Here is a 19,980-nt window from a genome sequence, read left to right on the forward strand (position 1 = left end):
ATAGACATTGGGGAGGGTATGTGCTACGGTGAGCGCTGTGAATTGTGCAAGACTGTTGAATCACAGATCTGTACTTCTGAAACAAATAACGCAACATATTTTAAGAAAAAAGAAAAAGAAGAAGATAACAGGAGAGGAAGAAAAGGGGAGTATGTCAGAGGGGGAGACGAACCATGAGAGATGATGGACTCTGAAAAACAAACTGAGGGTTCTAGAGGGGAGGGGGGTGGGGGGATGGGTTAGCCTGGTGATGGGTATTGAGGAGGGCACGTTCTGCATGGAGCACTGGGTGTTATGAACAAACAATGAATCATGGAACACTGCATCAAAAACTAATGATGTAATATATGGTGATTAACATAACAATAAAAAATTTAAAAAAAAAAAAAAAAAAAGAAATAAAGGGTGCTGGTAGCTGCACAAGACTAACTGACATCCAGAAAATATGTGGAAAGAAGCCTCTGAGTTTCATGGTTTAGCCAAGAGGCCCTGTAGTCAGACTGCAGATTTTATAACTTTACTAGTTTGAGTCAGTTGCTTTCAGAGCTGCAGTTTAATCATCTGTATGCTGGAAGAAATGACAGCAAATAGTCACAGGGTTTCTGTAAGGGCTAACTGAGTTATTGAATGCCAGGTGCTTGGAACAGTGCCTCCCAAATCATAAACGCTATATATGTTAGCTATTTTTTTTTATTTCATCTCACAAATTGCTCTTCACATTTCTGCAGATCCTGATTCAAAAGAATGGTTTACGTATCCATAGGCACGTTTGCTATCTCTGAGAGAAAAACATCCCAGGAAATAACCCATTTTTAGAGACGGGTGGGGCTTTCACTGTAAGAATTTTAATACCTCTTACTCTACAGAAGACAAATACAAGCGATCCCTGACAGATATTCACGGGGGAAAAAAATGGTTCTGAATGGCTCCAGGACTAGCCATAGAGAGGATGAAGAAATGAGGAGGTAAAGTCAAGCAGAATATCCTCATAAAAGAAAAGCCTAACCAGTCAGCTTGGACCTCAGCCAGCCCTACTTAGCCAGAATCAGGGAGCTGCTGTTCTTGAAAGTCAACTCATCCCATCCCTCTTCAATTCTTAAAATAAGAAGGTAATCTGGGAACCATACATATGTTCTTCAAAGCATGGGCTAGAGTAAGATGAGCCTCAGTTTGAGTCCTAACTCTGCAATATAAGAGTCAACATTTATTAAGCACCTACTAAGACTGAAGCACTTTACATATATTAACTCATTTAATCCTAATAAGAACTGTATAAAACAGATATAATTATTAGCACTAAAATAATGAGGTATAGAAGCATTAAGTAACTTTCCCCAGGAACACAACTGCTAGGAAGTAGAACCTGAATTCACACCCAGGGAATCTGACTGTGGAGATCACACCCTCCTGTGCAGTACAATTTTAGGCAAGTTACTTAAACTCTCAGAATGTCAGTTTCCTCATCAGTTCGTACACACCTGTTGCAAAGATAAAATTAGATAATGTCTTTACTGCATCTGTCATGCTCAGCAAATTGTATAATTATTCCTTATGAAGGATTTACCACACTGTCGTTGAAAGGTAGAACTCTAAGGCTTATCGAGTCATTGGTCCCCGATGGAAATGAGCCCAACTGCCCTCTGCTCCAAGCCTCTCTGGGGGTTCTAACATACTTTACCCCACAAGGGGCCAAGTGTGAGCCTCTTCTCAATGACACCAGTTGTAACCACACTTCCCTACTGTGGTTCCTCTCTCTCCAGCCCAGTGAAGCTCTACACTGGAAGGAGACAAAGACCCTTGCAGCAGCCTCTGTTCTTCCAAATGTTTCCTTTGCACCTGGAATTTAGGGTCTATATGTCAGAGTCGAGCCTCTGACCCCTTTAGTCTCATTGTCCCACAGGAAAATTGCTCTGAATCAAGAGATCATCAGGCCCACCAGCCTTAACAGAAGGTTATTAGTTTCAAGATTTTAACCTACTAAAAGTATATTATCAATTATTTGATATTTTAATTATCATATCTCTAATTTGAGTTTATCAAACATTTTATTATTGTGCTTTACTACCAACTTTTATCTTGTATTTTTCACTCAACACTGAACATCTGTAAATGCTAAGTGTCATGCTGAGAACAAGAAAAGCAGTAAAAGCATTCCTATCTGGGCATGTGAAGAATTCTCAATGAGGACAAAAGTGAATAGCATGAACAGACTGATTAATAGAATATTATACAGATAATAGAAGTAATGAAAACAGGAAGAACAAGTTTTTGAGAAAAACAAAGAAACTGTAATGGTTTGGGATGTTTACATATACTTATAAAATATACAAACAAAAAACAGGATCCACCTGGTTGCTGTCAGCAACAGCCTGACTGACAGTGAGGAAGAAACTGGTTATGGGTCTCTGTTATTTATATTACAGCACCATAAGCAACTCTAAGGTTGGCTGACGCAAGCGCCCTGACAGGAGCAGAAACGCACTTACCCCATACCTACATCACCTGGCAAGTGGACCCTGACTGGAAAAGTACAAGCAAGTCACTAACTACCTACCAATGCCCAGACTGTAAATTCCTTTGGAATCAGATCCTAAACACAGAAGGAAAAAAAAAAATCTGTATGCTTGTTTTCATTATTAGATTTTCTAAGTGGAAGAGTGAGGAGTAAACATATTTTACTTCACATTAAGCTTTGGACTACATATATTAATCCACTTAATAAACATTCACTGAATGCCTTCACTGTGCCAGTTTATTCTTGAAACTGGAAATGTAAAACAGATAGGGGCACCTGGGTGGCTTAGTTGGCTGAGCCTCCAACTCTTGGTTTCAGCTCAGGTCATGATCTAATGGGTTGTGGGACTGAGCCCCAAGATGGGGAGTCTGCTTGAAGACTATCTCCCTCTGTCCCTCGCCCTACTCACACACACTCTCTCTAAATTAAATAAATAAACCTCATGGAATTCATCTTCTATTGAGAGAGACAATAGAAAAAATAAATAAGTGCAGAAGATGTATACTATACTGTGTTAATTACTATGAGGAAAACTGAAGCACAAAAGAACAGGAAATGCTGAATTAATAGGGAAACATTACCATTTAAATAGGATAGCCAGCAAAGAGCTTCTATTAAGAGTGACGTTTGAAAAAGGATGGTGAGAGAATAGGAGAAGTAAGGAAGAATTCTAGTTGTCAAATGAAGACAATAGTTCAAGGAAAAAAGAATGAACATCTGTGTCAAACATCCCTGAGATGAGCAAGGAAAGTGAGGCCCGAGATTACCTCTGCTTCAGCAGTGTAGTGTTCACGGGTCCCAGACCAGGAAAGTTCCCGTGAAGTAGAGGGGACAGAAAATGACCGGCATAGGTTCAAAGTGGAATGGGAAGAAAAGAATCGGAGACAGTTCAGAAAACTCAAGGCATTTTACTTTTAGGAGGAGCAGAGAAATGGGCTGGTAGAGTTGTATGTAGAGCCAAAAGATGTCTATAAAGACATTTAAAGATTTATGATTAGATAATTACGCATGTTAAAATTTCTTTCAAACCTACTGATTCATTGTTTTACACTTCAACACAGGGAATTAAATAAAGACCAAATTAGGTTCCATTATCTGGTTGTGTTTGTCCCCTGATAATAAGACTTTGTAAATAAAATTAAGGTCAGTTAGCTGGCATGTGACAGTGAATTGAAAATATATATGTAAGTCCATTAACTAAACCTATACATTATCAACAAATTTCCTTCCTCCCTTTGCCTATTTAATTGAATATGTTAAACTTTGGGTCTTATAATCTTCTCTATTAATATTTAAATATTTTCTATATGAATAGATTAAGACAACCTAAACACTGAATTTGTGTGTGTCCATGTCTACATCTAAAATATAAGATATAGGTATTAATCTATTTAGCATATCACCATTTCTAGTAGGCAGATGTGATTAGATTCTAATCCCCAGAACCTGTAAATATGTTACCTCACATGGAAAAAGGGCCTTTGCAGATGTGATTAAATTAAAAATTTTGAGATTATCCTAGATTATCCAGGTGGGCTGAACTTACTCACGAAGGTCTCTATAAATGAAAGGAATAAAGAAGAAGTCAGGAAACTCAGAGAAAATATGTGATAGAAGTAGAGACTGGAGTCATGTGATTTGAAGATGGAAGGGAGCCGCCTTGAGTACGGGAATGCAGGGAGACTTCAGAAGGTAGAAAAGGCAGGGAAGCAGTTTATTTCCTGGAAGCTTGAAAGGAACACAGCTCTGTTAACACCTTAATTTTAGCTCTGGGAGATCCATTTCAGACCACTGACCTAGAAAAGTGTAGGATAATAAATTTCTGTTGTCGTAAGTCACTAAGTTTGTGGTAATTTGTTATAGTAGCAACAGATAACTAAAGCACCATGAGGAATCTGTATTTGTCTATATCCCTCAGTAAACTGTGAACTCTTTGAAGTCATGCTCTGGTCTTAATTATCTCTTTATTTCTTATAGATCTCTATAATGCCTTGCCTACAAGCAGGTACTCAATGAATGTTGAATTTCTTTGGAAAATTAATTAATATTTAAGTATTGTGTCAAAACTAGACCAGTAATTATAAAATGTCTGTGAAGGAGTTCCCAAAGGAGAAAATGATAAATGTGGTATTTATCTTTAATGTTTTTTCAAGGAAAAATGAATTTATCAACATAAATAAAAGACACCTTGAATGATTATAAATTATGTGACCTTTTCCTATGCAGGAGGATACTATTATAATTCCTAAACATTCAAATAAATACACTGTTCGATTTCCACAGATTTTTAATATAATTGCATGCCAGGATTTGTATGTTTTTTGTGTATTTTTAATCAGAGAAGTAATAACATAATTCAATATTTCTTTAAAATTTCAGCAGTATTATTGTGACTTGTAAACTATGTTGATTGCTTTTATTTTTGGCATGATGTCCAAAAAATATGTGCAATAATAATTTATCTTTTTTAAAGAAGTGTTTTCTGAAAACAACTCTCCTGTTATACAAAACAGTCTGTGACTATCTTTATAAACAATGCTGTATTCTATTTCAACCCTACAACCCTGTCACAGCCCTGTCACTACAACAGATGATACTGCAATTTAGGCTTAGTATAAAAATCACTGAGATCTTAACTCTTGATTTAACTATGAAATATACTAACCTCTCAACACATATAAAATATTGTACTATCAAATCATACATAAATAAAATTGAAATAAAATAAATAAAATAAAAATAAAATTGTCTGAAAATAAAATTGTCTGATGATTATATTTTATTTAACAAGTAATATAAGTCTATTTAACTGCTTTCCTGTTCGTGATTCCTTTAGACATATTACTCAATATTGTATTGTTCGTAGCTCAGTGAAGCATTTTCCTCATACTAAACTTAAAATGTATTACAGATTTCATTTGATATTTTCCAGAACTCTGTAATGCCCTGCTGTTGTAAAATCTAGTTTATGTGTTTAGTTTGTTCATGTGTCTCCTTTGCTACAGGTATAGTCAGTACACACTCAGTATATAGGTATAATTAGTACATTCTCAGTAAATAGGGATAGGTATACTCAGTATATAGCTTAATATCTGGCTCATAGTCGGTGCTTAATAATAAACAAATTACCCAGGTCTCTCAGTGATAAAAAACCCTCAATATTTAATGATTTATTTTTAAAAACATTCAGTCATATATGTCAGTTCAGATTAGAACCAATTTGTTACCTTCGATAACTTTACAAAAATAATGCAAAATATAAATAAAAATAATTTTCCATAGGAATTGAAAAGTAACCATCATCAGCAAAAATTCCAATTACTCTTATTATTTTTAGGAAGGCAGGAATTTTAACTATCTATTTCAAAAATATTGTTAACAATCATGAAAACTGAAAATTCAGCCAGCCAGAATGCCAATTCCTTATATATATATGTCTGTCTCCTACATTAACTCTCTTGAGAGTACCTCCAGAATTATAAAAAGAGAGGACCACTATAACTTCTCTCAGAAGGACGGGTTGAGAATTAAATGAAGTAATATGTCAGGAGGAAGAGCTTGAACTTGGAAGTCAAACAGACCGAAATTGAAAACCTATTATGTCACTTTTCTCTGCATTCTCACTTGGAAGAAGAGGATAGCAATATCTATCTTTGAAAGTTAGTTTGCACTCTTAAAGATAAGGTCTGTCAAAGTATTGGACACAAAGTAAACATGCAATACACAGTAACTATTTTAGGAGGTCAGAGTGACTGCCCAGAATAAATGTTTAATAAATATTTCTACTATTTTTAAAGTTAGAAATATTCTTAATCAATGAATCACAGCATTTGTATGACTGTCTGGGTCAATTCAATCTTTATGACTCAGTTTCCCACATATACAATGAGGATAATAATAACCAGTACTTTGTACCTCTCAGAGTTGCTGAAATAATCAAATGAGGCAATACAAATGAAAAGTTCTTTGAAAACCACAAAGTGGTGTTATTAATAGCTGTGCTAATACTCATAATAATTTTAATAGCACAGATAAATCTGGCATTAATTCACAACAATGGGTTTGTCTTACTGAGAACATTACAATGATCTATTTTCAGGATAAAAGTTCCCAATGAATTGGCAAGTGTATAGAAATATACTTTTGATAGGATGCCAAAGCTGGAATATCCTCAACTCAATGCAGTTTTCAGCAATAGGAAATGAACCATTCTACCTTGCAAAGACGATTATTACTTTATTTTAACATACATCAATTTTTCCATGTTTTGAATATTTGCCAACTTATTTTCTAGGAGGGGTTTTGAGCTATTTCTAAGAGAGGAGAGTTATTGTATTTTTAGCTATATCCAATGATTATGATCATTAAGTTCTTCAAGAGTAGAGAAATAAGCAGGAATTTTAAGATAAATTGCTTCACTGTTTCAATGGTATACTTTCATCATTTACCCAAGATAACAGAACCCTCTTTATCAGTGCCTTTTACTTGTTTCAAAGATGCTTTCTTTTTTTGGACAGTTCAAATCCTAAGAGAATCACAATATAAAAATTATTCAAAGCAAATTCTCAAAAAACTAAATTAAACTAAACTAAAAGATAATAATTCTAGCTAGTTAGATAAGGACACGAAATAAAGTTTTTAAGTATTTTATGTACCTTGATAGCATAATGGCCCAACTGTCAATAAAATACTGACATTCACTTACATTTATTGTCACTTAAAAATCAAATTGATTTTCTTTCATGCAACTTTGTACTTGGTATTCTAATACATTCTATTAATTCATCAACAACACGTATAATAAAATGCACATGATATACCATGTACCATGAACCTGTAATGTTGGTATGTACCTAATTTCTGGAGCTCTTAAAATTATTAATGTTTGCTGATTTTACTTGAAATATATATATATACTTTAGTAGGCCAAGTGCATAATAAAACCATGATAAAAAAACAAGTGTCCTCATTGAGTACATAGTGATGAATAATGCAAACATTACCCAAACTGTCAAACACTTAAATTACTATTCCACAAAGAAATTTCCCAATCTCTTTCTGTCAAATATGTTTTCACATCTGAATTCCATGAGTATATGTGTATATTATACTTTCAATGCTTCTACTTCAGACCATTTGGAAACACTCTTTTATTGTTTTGACCACTACTGTATATTAAAGGCTGGAAGGAGCCCCATGCAGGCTTTCACCCTTCAGCTCCATCTACACAGCATTAAAATCTTGTTGTTTGATCCCTGCTTTAGCATATTCTTACCCTTGAGTGATTTCTGATATCACAGCATTATTAAAAGTGACATCTGTGGTGGTACAGGTCACTGGAACATTACTCCAAAGTAATGAGCTAACCCAATTCTATTGAAACAGTATTCTAAAAACTAGGATGTCAGGGATGAAGAATTGGATGGGTTAAATCCCAAATTTGTGACTCAGTCCAGTTTAACAAATATTGTTGGATACCAGACATTGCCATCCACCAAGCAATACTGAGACAGCAGTGTATTACCAAGTTGTATAGAATACGGTCACTAACCACAGTTATACATCTAGTATACTGGAAGAGATTGACATTTAAATTCAAACATAATGTGGCAAATCCTACTAAAAATTGGGTATGACAGCATGCTATGGAAGCAAGAGATGCAAAACCCAAATCAGACAAAAAGCATCAAGAATGGCTTCATGACGGGGGCGCCTGGGTGGCTCAGTCATTAAGCGTCTGCCTTCGGCTTAGGTCATGATCCCAGGCTCCTGGGATCGAGCCCCACATCGGGCTCCCTGCTCGGCGGGAAGCCTGCTTCTCCCTCTCTCACTCCCCCTGCTTGTGTTCCTGCTCTTGCTATCTCTCTGTCAAATAAATAAATAAAATCTTTAAAAAAAAAAAAAAAGAATGGCTTCATGATGATGCATCAGTGAGGCTGACTTGCAGGATGAGTAAGAGCTAGTAGATGTCAATTCACCATAATGTTAAATAAGCAATTGATTTAATTATTTATGTATGTCTCAATGTTTTATGAAAAGGAGATGATATAGGTAATGTACAACCTACTTGAAAAATACTGACAAAAAATTAATTGAAATTCTGTATAAGGTTCTCAGTGTAAATATTTAGTTCTTTATATTTAATTTTCAGTTCTGTGCCTCAAGTATAGCATTAATTAACTCAATATACAGGGAATATATTTGGAGTTTCACAATGAGTCCTATGAGAAATGTCTAAATTTAGTAATGTTTTGATCTTTCCTCGTCCTTTTTATATTTTTTCATTCAATTCATTTCTTTTCCTGAAGCATTTTAATCATTTTATTGTGGTGCTAAATTTTCAGAAGATCTCCACTCTTAATGGTGATGGAAGATATTGCTTTCTATTGCTACTTCATGGTTTTCCGTATCAGTATTTTTGACAGTTGACTAATGGGTATTGATTTTTTTTTCCTGTAGGATTTTTAAGATTAAGGATTGAACTCTGTATGCCAATAACTACTACATGATCATTCTAACATCATCTTCTTCACCTGAGTGCCCTAAATGTCAATGACAGTGAAACACAATGTCAGCTGTAAAGTGGCAATAGGGTCTTTCACAGTCTTTATCACAATCAGCAAAAAAACAAATAATGCCAGAACATTCCATTCAAAAGCTAAGATTACATAGAGTTCATGTCTTTTATTTCAGTCCAGGCTGTAAATATCTTCCATTGATTGGTAATAGTAATACTCCTTCCCCAAGAAGTGAAATTGTTCTTATAAATTTCTTGGCCTCTGGTCTGTTGAGGGAGTTTAAGTCCCAAATTATTTAATGCAGAATTAGTAACCTCAAACTTTGCTGATCCAGTTTCCTCTTAACCTTTCAATTAAAGTGTCTGATGTGGAAAATCAATAGCTGCAGTTACATAATCTGCAGCCTTTCATGAGAGGGAAGATGGTGCAATTATGACTAAGCCAGATATATAATTATTTCTTTATATCCTAACTAAAGTTAGAAAGCTAAACTTGGAGCACTGCTTTAGAAATTGCTTTGCTCCTTAAACACTTTCAGGACTGTTCAGATCAGGAGGCTTTCCCACTAATTAATCTTTAGGTTGGCATTATAGTGTGTTAGGAGGGAGAAAGTAGCACTTTTAAAGTAATCTCTGCTTTGAAATCTCATACTCCTTACAATTACTGGTAGGACCACCTTAAAGAAAATATATGAGTGAAATCTGACCTTGTAGTTCCTTTACCTCTTTTGTGTCAGTTCCCTCCCTGTGTTTTTGGTATCCTGGTAATGGATTCCACTCTCTCACAGCTATTGCTGTCAGCTGACTGACAACTAGCCTCTCAGAGTTTGATTTATAACTTTCCAAAAAGTACTTACGTTTTAACAGATCTTGAAGATCTGATAAATATTTAATGGAGGAAATCTGGATTATCAAGGAAGGTAGCAGATGCAAGGTGATGGGTAGAATCTAGCACGTGGATTTTATTCAAATTATACCATATTGGAAGACACAAGATTTGGGGCGCCTGGGTGGCTCAGTCAGTTAAGCATCCAACCCTTGGTTTCAGCTCATGTCATGATCTCCCAGTCATGAGATCAAGCCCCATGTGGGGCTCCACGCTCTGTGTAAACCCTCTCCCTCCCCTTCTGTCCCTCCCCTCGTACTTGCGCTCTCCCCCTCCTTCCCTCTCCCCGCCTAAAATAAACAAATAAAATCTTAAAAAAAAGATACAAGGTTTCATGTACCTTAATTATATGGTTTTCTCTGTAGGCATCCTCCTGGCTTTCTCCACCTCTGCCTTAAATCCCTAGAGCCAACAGAGGCAGCCATACTGCATTGCTTCATTCAGTGAATGAGTGTAGTCTGTGAAATCACATAGATGTAAGTTCAAAACCCCAAGACCTCCATTAAGAAACTCTGACTTTGGGCATTTCGCTTTACATCTCTAAACTTTGGTTTCCTCATCTTTAAAGTATGGATAATAGTAAAACTTATTTCATAACGTTGTTGTAAAGATTAAATGGATGGCAGCCGGGGCTCAAACTTGCTGAAGACCCTCTGAAAAACCATGTTGAATGCACCTCAAACTACTTACACAAAGGATGGATAGAAGAGTATTTATCCTTTGGGTGACGTCTCCTATTGGTTAAGATTCGCAATGTTAAACTCCTTGCACTTCCAAATTTGCACATATATGAGTTCAAATGTCTGAGTGGGTTCCAGCAGGCATTCCAAAAGATAGCAGTAGAGAAGCCCCAAAGCAGAGAAATCTGAAAAAAGTCATTTGATGTGGCCAAGAAATAGATGCTTTCAGTTCACTGCCAGAGTAGTAACTAGAATAAATATGTGGATCAAGAAAACGTCAGGCAGAACAAAGAGGTGTTTGATAAACCCTCTTTCCCTCCTGGCCGAGTGTCTGTCATGCTTCATTGCCAAAATTTCACTACTTGTGATATTTTTAATATTAATAACCGATGCATTCTATATGAAATTAACAATACAACTTGAACTTCTAAATAAAATCTTTTGAAATTATCCAGCTAAGGTTAGAGATTCAAAATACAGGAGCAAGTTCAAAGAAGTCATTTGAAATCTTACAATTTTAAGTGTAAGACTCAAATAAATCTCCAGACTCAAGTTAAAATTCTCCCCCAGTAATTCAAAGACTGGTGGTTTTGTGCTGGCTCCTTAATCTGACTTAGACAGGATTTCCTCTTCCCTAAGAATTGGGCAGTTACTTTTTTTTTTTTTTGCATTAATTCCTTAACACATTAACTGTGTCTGTATAGCTCATTATTGTCTCTTTACAGTAAGTGCTCAATTAGTATTTGGTACCTACTTGACAAACCTGGAGGGCTATTTTAAGGTTCAAATTGGGCAACAAGCACAAAAATAAAAACCCATATCCTGTTAATTTTGCTTCTTCTCCTTCCACTGTATTATAGTTAATAGGTAGACATGTCATCAGGGTTCTTAAAGTAAATCTTTTTTTCTCTCTACCAAGAGCAAGTAAAATGGCCACATGATTCCAGACCTTTATCTGTTTTATCACAAAAGCCTCTTAATTTGCCATGAGGCCTCAACTCACCGTTCTGGATTTGAATGTTGGTCTTCTAGTATTGACTACCCTGTTTTCAATATTAATTTTCTTTGGTTAAATTAAAATGTCTCATTCTAATATGCCACCACCCTTTCCCCTTATCTTCTTTGCCACTCACCAAATATCACCTTATTTAAGTTTCAGGAGATTATGCCTCTGCCCTGGCAGATTTTGCTTCCATTTTGTTCAAAGGATACCCACTGAGTTCCCTAGTAAATCATTAACTGTATTTATAATTCCTCTATTCACAGGGCAGCTATGCATGAAATAGTAACGAGATTCATAAAATATTACCATTATGACTTGCTATGCCATTGTGCTGTTTTCCTTTCAAATATTTTAACACTACAATGCCAGTAAGTCTATAGAGTGAACATCTTTTCTGGATTGTGACTGAAAAAAAATTGCTCACTAGAACTCCAAGTTCCCCAAAGGCATCACTGAATCTTAGTTTTTACTAATTACTCCATTTCAGAAGCTTTAAATATAGCAGTTATATAATTTGGAAATAGTGGTGATTTCTATCAAGGATTTAGGCATAATTTCATTCCTTCATCAAAAAGAATTTTAAAGTACTAATTCTGCATTGTGTTATTTCAAGGTTCTACAAAGAGAATTATTTAAATATGGTCCCAAACCCCCAGGACTTCACAATCTAAGAAAATACTGGCAAAAAAAAAAAAAAAACTTAAAAGGACACACAAATACTAACCAGAGAACAAAGCTAGGAAAATGACACAGTTAACCATGATTTTAAGTCTAGTTTATGTATATATGTTTTGCAGTTCATGCTGTTGATAAATTTTTCAGGACAGAAGTCTGAACTTACAATTTTGATAGTCCATTCAGAATGTATTTTTACACGGTAGACACACTTAATAAACATCTTGTGATGATGAAGAGGATTATTTAACTGTAGAGTTGAAGCTTCTTTAGAACAACAAATAAGAAAAAAAATCTTAACATTATGCATGAAAATCATAAAACATGGTCTGGTCTTCCTCAAAAAGTACTATGCTTCTTTGGTGCATAGAACCTTACTGGATGACTCTATGTTTTACTTAGAATCAAATCTGCCTTTAAAGACATCTATCTAGCTCAGGGGATAGTAACATCTTCCCAACCAATATAAACACTTTTATTAGAAACATTTTTAATGCCCCAAAACAATTCTTTGAAGAAAAAAAAAATACTATCAACCTACACACAAGACAACATAACCTACTGGCACTCAAATTTAAAAACTTAATATAATGACCTAATTATAATATAACTGAGATACATAAGACAAGTAATAGTAATGGAACACTATGCCTTTGAATATTGAAAGACATATTTAGGTAACCAAATGCTACACCTATATGTATAGAAGTGTGAGGGTTACAAATGAAGATTAATCAAATGTGTGGTATGGACAACTCACATATTGTTGCCAATGAAGCACATTGGATTAGTTAGTGGGAAATTTAAAAAATGGTAAAATAGTCTTGGTAGAATTCCAGACTAAACCAAATACATTCTTCCTTCAATTTACATGGTGAATATATTCCCAGAAAACTCAGTTTATAGCAGAAGCATGTCAAAATATTTTCCATTTATACAAAAAAAAATTGTGTTATTTCCAGGACCAAATAATTACAAACAGGATTTTTGCCTATGTTAGTGCCTATTCGAATATTTGAATGCCTTGAGGCATCCAGGGATTTTTTTTTTTTTAATTTGGGACTGTCCTTCAATCTGCAATACGTGTGGCCTGTCAGTTAGCCACTTAAAGCTGTCAGCGTTATGAGGGGATTCTCACAGATGTCCCACAAATGGCAGCAAAGAAGCCCAGGGACAAAGAGTGAGAGACAGATTGTGTAGCTGAATGGAGACAGTAAATCTACAGGAAAAGCTGAAAAAAGAAGGTACAGGAAAAGTGGAAATGGGACCCAAAAATGTCTGACACACTTCTGTATTAGTTTTTGGGGGCTGCTATGACAAATTACCACAAACTGGGTGGCTTCAAATAACAGAAATGCATTTTCTTATAGTTCTGGAAGCCAAAAGTCTGAAATCAAGGAATCAGTGGGGCCACAGGACCTTTGAAGTCTCTCGGGGAAACCATTCCTGGGCTCTTCCAGCTCCTGGTGCCATCACTCCAATCTCTGCTTCTGTGGTCACATTACCTCCTCCTGTTCTCTGTATGTCTGTGTCCCTCCGTGTGTCTCTTACAAGGATGCTTGTCATCGGACTTAGGGTTCACCTGGATAATTTGCGATGACCTCATCTAAGAGCCTTACCTCAATTACATCTGCAAAGATCCTTTTTCCGAATAAGGCAGCATTGACAGGTTCCAGGGTTTAGAGCATGGACACACCTTTTTGGGAGCCACCATTCAACTCACCAAAACTTCCTTCCATTCCAGTGCAGTTCTAGCATGCCTCATTGTGTCAACGAAAAACACCTCTAAGGATATCCAAAAGAGATCCATGTGTGCAGTATTGCTGCCCTGAGAAACACCTGGGCTCACCAGTTTTTCTGTCTGTATCTTCTTCCAACAAAAGGTATAAAGCCATTCAAGAACTCTGAGCACATATCACTTACCCTCTCCCACTATTTACTGATTTAGTCTGGACTGTTATTCACAATATCTGCCTTCCGCTGATTTACAATATCTGCCTTTGCTGATTTAGTTCCAGATGTTTTTCTGGTGTCGACACATAGCACAGTCAAGAACAGCAAGGCCACTGAGAAAAGATTTAGTTCTGCCTGGTGAGGTGTTTACCACTTTTTGTGATCAAACCACTTAAACTAAAACTCATTTTGTGCACCTGTTAAGATGAGGCTAAAATATTTTCCCTCAAAGGCTTGTGTGATGATTAAATGAAGTTAGACAGATAAATCAAATTTTAATATCTAGAACACGATGGAAAAATAAATGGTATTTGAGTGTTAAATTTTGAATATCTCCATATTTAATGAGGAAAATATTTAATGAGGAAAATAAATTCTAAGTAGATTAATTTTGCAAATAATAAATATCTCCAGGGCGCCTGGGTGGCTCAGCTGGTTAAGCGACTGCCTTCGGCTCAGGTCATGATCCTGGAATCTCGGGATCGAGTCCCACATCGGGCTCCCTGCTCAGCGGAGGTCTGCTTCTCCCTCTGACCCTCTTCCCTCTCGTGCTCTCTATCTCTCATTCTCTCTTTCTCAAATAAATAAATAAAATCTTTTAAAAAAATAAAAAAATAAAAATAAATAAATAAATAAATATCTCCATCTAACATTTCTTCAGTTAATATATTTGGATGCTGTATACAGTTAAAGTAACAGTATGTGAGAGGAGGCTGATGGGCATGTAGAAAATTTCATTTGACATGGATCAAAATTTTAAGTAACTTAGTATTCCAAGGGTCTCTCTGAAGAGAAATGAAACTTTCTAAAGATCCCAAGGACCTTCTTCCTTTTGCAAAAAGACTCTTGTGAGCTCAAAATAGAGAACCAGAGTTGCCCCAGACTGATCGGGGACTTTTGCCCCTCTTCATTAGAAGTTAGCCTTAGAGCAGACAAGGGTCCAAGTTCCAAAAAAGCTTTGACATTGCAGTAATGCCAATGACGCATGTTAGAAAAAAAAAAAAACTTTAAAATGAGTATTTATAAACATGTTATTTGGAACCCACCTGGAGACCTCCCTTTGCTAGCCTTGCTGGGTGGGCTGGGTCCCTTCTGCAATTCTGCTAATTAAAACCACATAAACAACTATCAAAGTCAGGGTAACCTGGGTTATTTTCTTTTATTGTCTGCACAGATAACATCAAGTAAGGTCAAGCAGTCAGCAAGAGTAAGGCAAATTTTGAAACCACATTCCATTGTCTGCATTTAATACCACCTACGCAGAATGGTATTGTCACTATGATGATTTTGCTTTCAAGATATACAGAAATAGTCCTAATAATTAAATCTAATAATTGACATGTGATTGGTATGTGTGTATGTAGGCAGGTGTATTTTAACTATAGTCTTTGCAGAGATGAAAAATTTTAAATTCCTTTGACATTCCCCCTTTTACCATGTTTAAGTGACTTTAAATATCTCCATCAGCTTATGATTTTATCTGGATCCCGTGGCAAAATTTTTGAAAAGTACAAAAAATATTGCTATTATAGTGGGAACCTAGTTCAAGATTACATGTCAAATAGTCCCTTGTATCTTTTAGCTCAATTGTAGTCCTTTTTTTTGCCACAGAGAATGGCTGGAAAACTGAACCTTTTTATTTCTAAATTGAAGAGATTAAAGCATGAAAAAAATTAAATGTGACTAAGAAAAATAATCAATGAGCACCCCAAAGACCTCTACTAGTTTAGCTTGAAAACATATAGATGTATATGTATGCCTGACATTTGCATATGTGTATGCACATATGCATTCATATATATCACATTCTAAATGCATGTGTATATTTGGTTATATATATGTGAGTATATATATGTATGTCATATTCAAATCTGGTCACTGATGGTAGTGAAGATGACTGAAGGTCAGGTGAGTGAATCTAGCTGTCAGATTTCCAAATGATTGAAGTCGATTTCCATTTCTTCTGTCAAAAGCTTAGCTTTTGTCAAAAACACTGTGTAATCTCCATCTACAAGCTGCCATTGCTTAGGATAAGAAATCATTCTTGATCTAGTTTTGCGGGACCTGGAAAGTGTGAGGTTTTTCCATGATCTTATCACTGTGTTTGTAAAATACGGTAGTCACGTTGGTGCGCCACCGGCTCGCCGCTCTGCCCCACATGGCGGAGCGCGGCGATTCCGAGCCCACCCCGGGCTGCAGCGGTCTGGGCCCGGACGGCGTTCTCCGCGGAGGCGGCGGCGGCGCCCACTCATGGGCCCCCGAGGACGCCTGGATGGGCACCCACCCAAAGTATTTAGAAATGATGGAATTAGATATAGGAGATGCCAGCCGAGTTTACATAGCATTCTTGGTTTACCTGGACCTCAAGGAGAGTAAATTTGGCATGAAGTAAATTGTGTTGGATACCCAGATCTCCAGCTGAGATAGAAGAAGGATTACGGACTGTGGTGCCTACACCCATCAGTGCTTCCCTCAGCCATAACAGGATAAGGGAGATCTTGAAGGCATTTCGGAAAATTGCAAAGTGATCCAAATTTGCCAATGTCTTTTACTTTGGCCATAGTGGAGTCTGATTCCACAATAGTCTATCATAAACTTACTGATGGATTTATGCTGCCAGACCCTCAGAATATTTCCCTTAGAAGATGACACCTATGTCCTGATGTCTTCCTGACATCTATCTTCCTGATGCTTACTGTGAGAGTGGATTCGAGATCCGTCAGCCTGGTTCATCTTTCATCTCAGAGATAGTTAGGGTTGACTTAAAGCTGGTCCTATTCCATAAGTTTTTCTTTTTGAAGAGTAAAACTTTCCCAGATAGAAGATTTTTTTGTTGCTGTTGGTAAGTATAGGGTAGTTGCTCTAGAACTTTCTTACCTGGAGACAGTTTAATTACAGTTATATACAAGTTGAAGTTTAGGATGTGTTCAGAGGGGTGGAACACATGTGTTTCTTCTGTCATCCGACACTCATAGCTGCCTCATTGTTCATTGCTGCTACTGCTAACACATTGTTGAGACTCACCTTTCTCTAATTCAACCCTCTCAGTGCCTTTTGGCCACTACAGCTAGCCTGCAGTGGCGTTTCATGGACACCTGGACACTCGGGAGAGTGTGCTCAGTCTCCTTTTAAATCCCCAATAGAAAGTAACAGTTTTCTTTCTATTGGTTTTTATGTGGCATATACTGTTGACTTTAAGTCAAAAGCAAAGATACACTCATCCAGAATAAAATTACATACCTGTCTAGATTAATAGGGACCAGAGAAGTGCTACCGATAATAATTACTTCCTACCTAGGTAAAGGAAGTACTGGGCCTTCCTGTCCATTCTTATTACCACCACCCTTATTATATCATAGTTAGAATATTATGTGAGATAGTGAGAAATGGTGTCAGCTTTAAAGACATCTTTATTAAGTAGACCCAGTTATTCCACTTTTGTTAATACCTCCCAATTATGTTGCCTAAAGTATAAAAAATTATATGCACAAAGATTCCAAGTGACATTAATTGTAATAGCCAAAATAATAATCACTTAAAAGTTTTAGGAAGGGTTCAGCAAACTTTTTCTGTAAAGGGCAGAAGAGAAATATTTTAGGCTTCGCAAACCATACAGTCTCTCTTAAAACTTCTCATATGTGACGTTTGTAGTACAAAAATAACCATAGACAATATGTAAATAAATGGGTATGGCTGTTTTCTAATAAAACTTTATTTACAAATGCAGGGCCATAGTTTGCCAATCCCTGGTATAAGGAAATAGTTAATGAACAGATATAGATAGCCAATGAATGGTACATTATGTACTCATTAAAAAATAGTAATGAATAAATGAAAAACATGAGAAAATATTTAATTAAAAAAGCAAGATATGAAAGTGTGTGAATGGGTAAGATCATGGCTGTAAATAATACACCAAGCAACACGTTCTGCGTGGAGCACTGGGTGTTATACACAAACAATGAATCATGGAACACTACATCAAAAACTAATGATGTAATGTATGGTGATTAGCATAACAATAAAAAATTTAAAGAAAAAATAATAAGCGTATAATAAAAGGGTGACAAAATAAATTACTAACTGTTCTTATAATAGGGTGGCAGAGCAATAAATGGATGACTTTGTCTTTCTTTAGTATTTAGTATATTTTTTCTTTATTTGTATTACTTTTATAATAATGTTTTAAAATTAAAAAAATAGCTTGAGATCTAAAAAAAATAAATAAAAAATAAAGTAAAATATGGCAGTCACATAATTATGGAAAGATTAGGCTAGAATCAAAGGATCCTACATCCTGGACCCAGCTTTCCATTTACCATCTCATCACAAAAAACTATTTAACTTCATTGGATCCCAGTTTTCTTACATATGTAATAAGAGCATTAAAATAAATTACCTCTAAGATGATATACTTGGTAATATAAAACATACATGTGCATCTAGGCAATGCACAGTTGGAAATATTGAGACCTACAATTTGTATTCAGATACTTAAAATTATTTCACTGTTGCTAGGCTTTGGGTTAAACTTAGGCCCATGTCATTTATAACTGTATATATGTTTTAATTCAGTAATTTAGCAATGATACAAGAAATCAGGTGCATTTTATAAGTATATTTAACACCAAATCATTAAGAGGAACTATTGCTATAAGTCATTTCTCCAAGAGAGTCTACACCCTAGTTTCCGTGGAATTGATTTACCAGTCACGGAAACATCTCCAGTTTTACTGGGGGTGTGGGAGGGTGTAGCTATTCCTCCCCTGGCTCCTCAGGGAGAAGGCATTCTAAATTCAGCTCTATTACCACTCATTTTAGAAAATAGACGAGACATGGAGGGAAGAGTTTTCCCCTGATCCTCACTGGTTACTAGTGATTTAACCAGAGAGTAAAGGGGAAAAAAGCCCTTATAAAGTTAATATGATGAGAACAGATCATTCCCTGCTTGCACTGCTAGAACTGCGGTCCTCTGCTCCAAGTCAGAGGCAGATTATTTCTGGTTCTGAATTATTCATTAAACCTTAAAGGCAGTTTTTAGCCAGTTGTTGAGTGTTCTCATAGATCCGAGCTGCTGCCAGGAACTGTCTTGAAAACACTGACTGCAGCTGTGATTTTAAGCATTAATGGCCAATCCCAATTCTGAAAGCTAGTGATCACAATTTTTATAGTGCCTCCTCCTTGTGATGCAGTCAATCGTAAATTTCAGCGGATTTATTTACTCCCTGGAAACTAACTGTTATCTTAATGATCACACCCCACTGAGAAATTTACTTTACAACTTTCTTAAATCAGCAGGGGAACCCTTACAGAGCAAACTTCAGGCTTACCCCAAGAAGTAAACAGATCAAAAGTAAAGTAACTCTTTTGGCAATCTAATACCTGTGCTAGTTAACAGTTTCCCATATCCAGTCTGGATTATGAGTATTAAATTACATTTGGCCTGAGTCCATCAATAAGTGTATCCTAAGTGACATTCTTATTCAATGATTGGTTTTAATGAGATTTTGATGTTCCAGGAAGTTCAGCTGGAGTCAGTTGCAATCCAATGAATATCTGGTTGTCTTGAGATGACTTTCACTGTTTTAAAAACTGGGGGAGGCGTTTTCCTCCGTGGTTGCACTGAAGTGTTGCAATATGGAAGGAGAGGTGGCATGGAGAGTGGAGAATGTAAGCTAGGATTAAGAGTAGATGATTGAAGACTTACTAGTGAAAAACAAAAACCCTGAAATATGCAAAATATTTGTTACA

The 19,980-nt window shown here is 36.1% G+C and overlaps 1 protein-coding gene and 1 pseudogene across 2 annotated transcripts in view; both read left to right on the plus strand.

Moving 5' to 3' along the window:
* Positions 1-19,980, plus strand: part of OLFM3 (olfactomedin 3) — a 201,113-nt gene that overhangs the window by 78,084 nt on the left and 103,049 nt on the right. The window lies entirely within an intron of this gene.
* LOC112824265 (tRNA-splicing endonuclease subunit Sen15 pseudogene) lies at positions 16,387-16,859 on the plus strand (annotated as a pseudogene).

The sequence above is a fragment of the Callorhinus ursinus genome, unplaced genomic scaffold (assembly GCF_003265705.2).
Source record: "Callorhinus ursinus isolate GAN/ISIS: 27379988/994484 unplaced genomic scaffold, GSC_fseal_2.0 scaffold9, whole genome shotgun sequence".
NCBI classification, from domain to species: domain Eukaryota; kingdom Metazoa; phylum Chordata; class Mammalia; order Carnivora; family Otariidae; genus Callorhinus; species Callorhinus ursinus.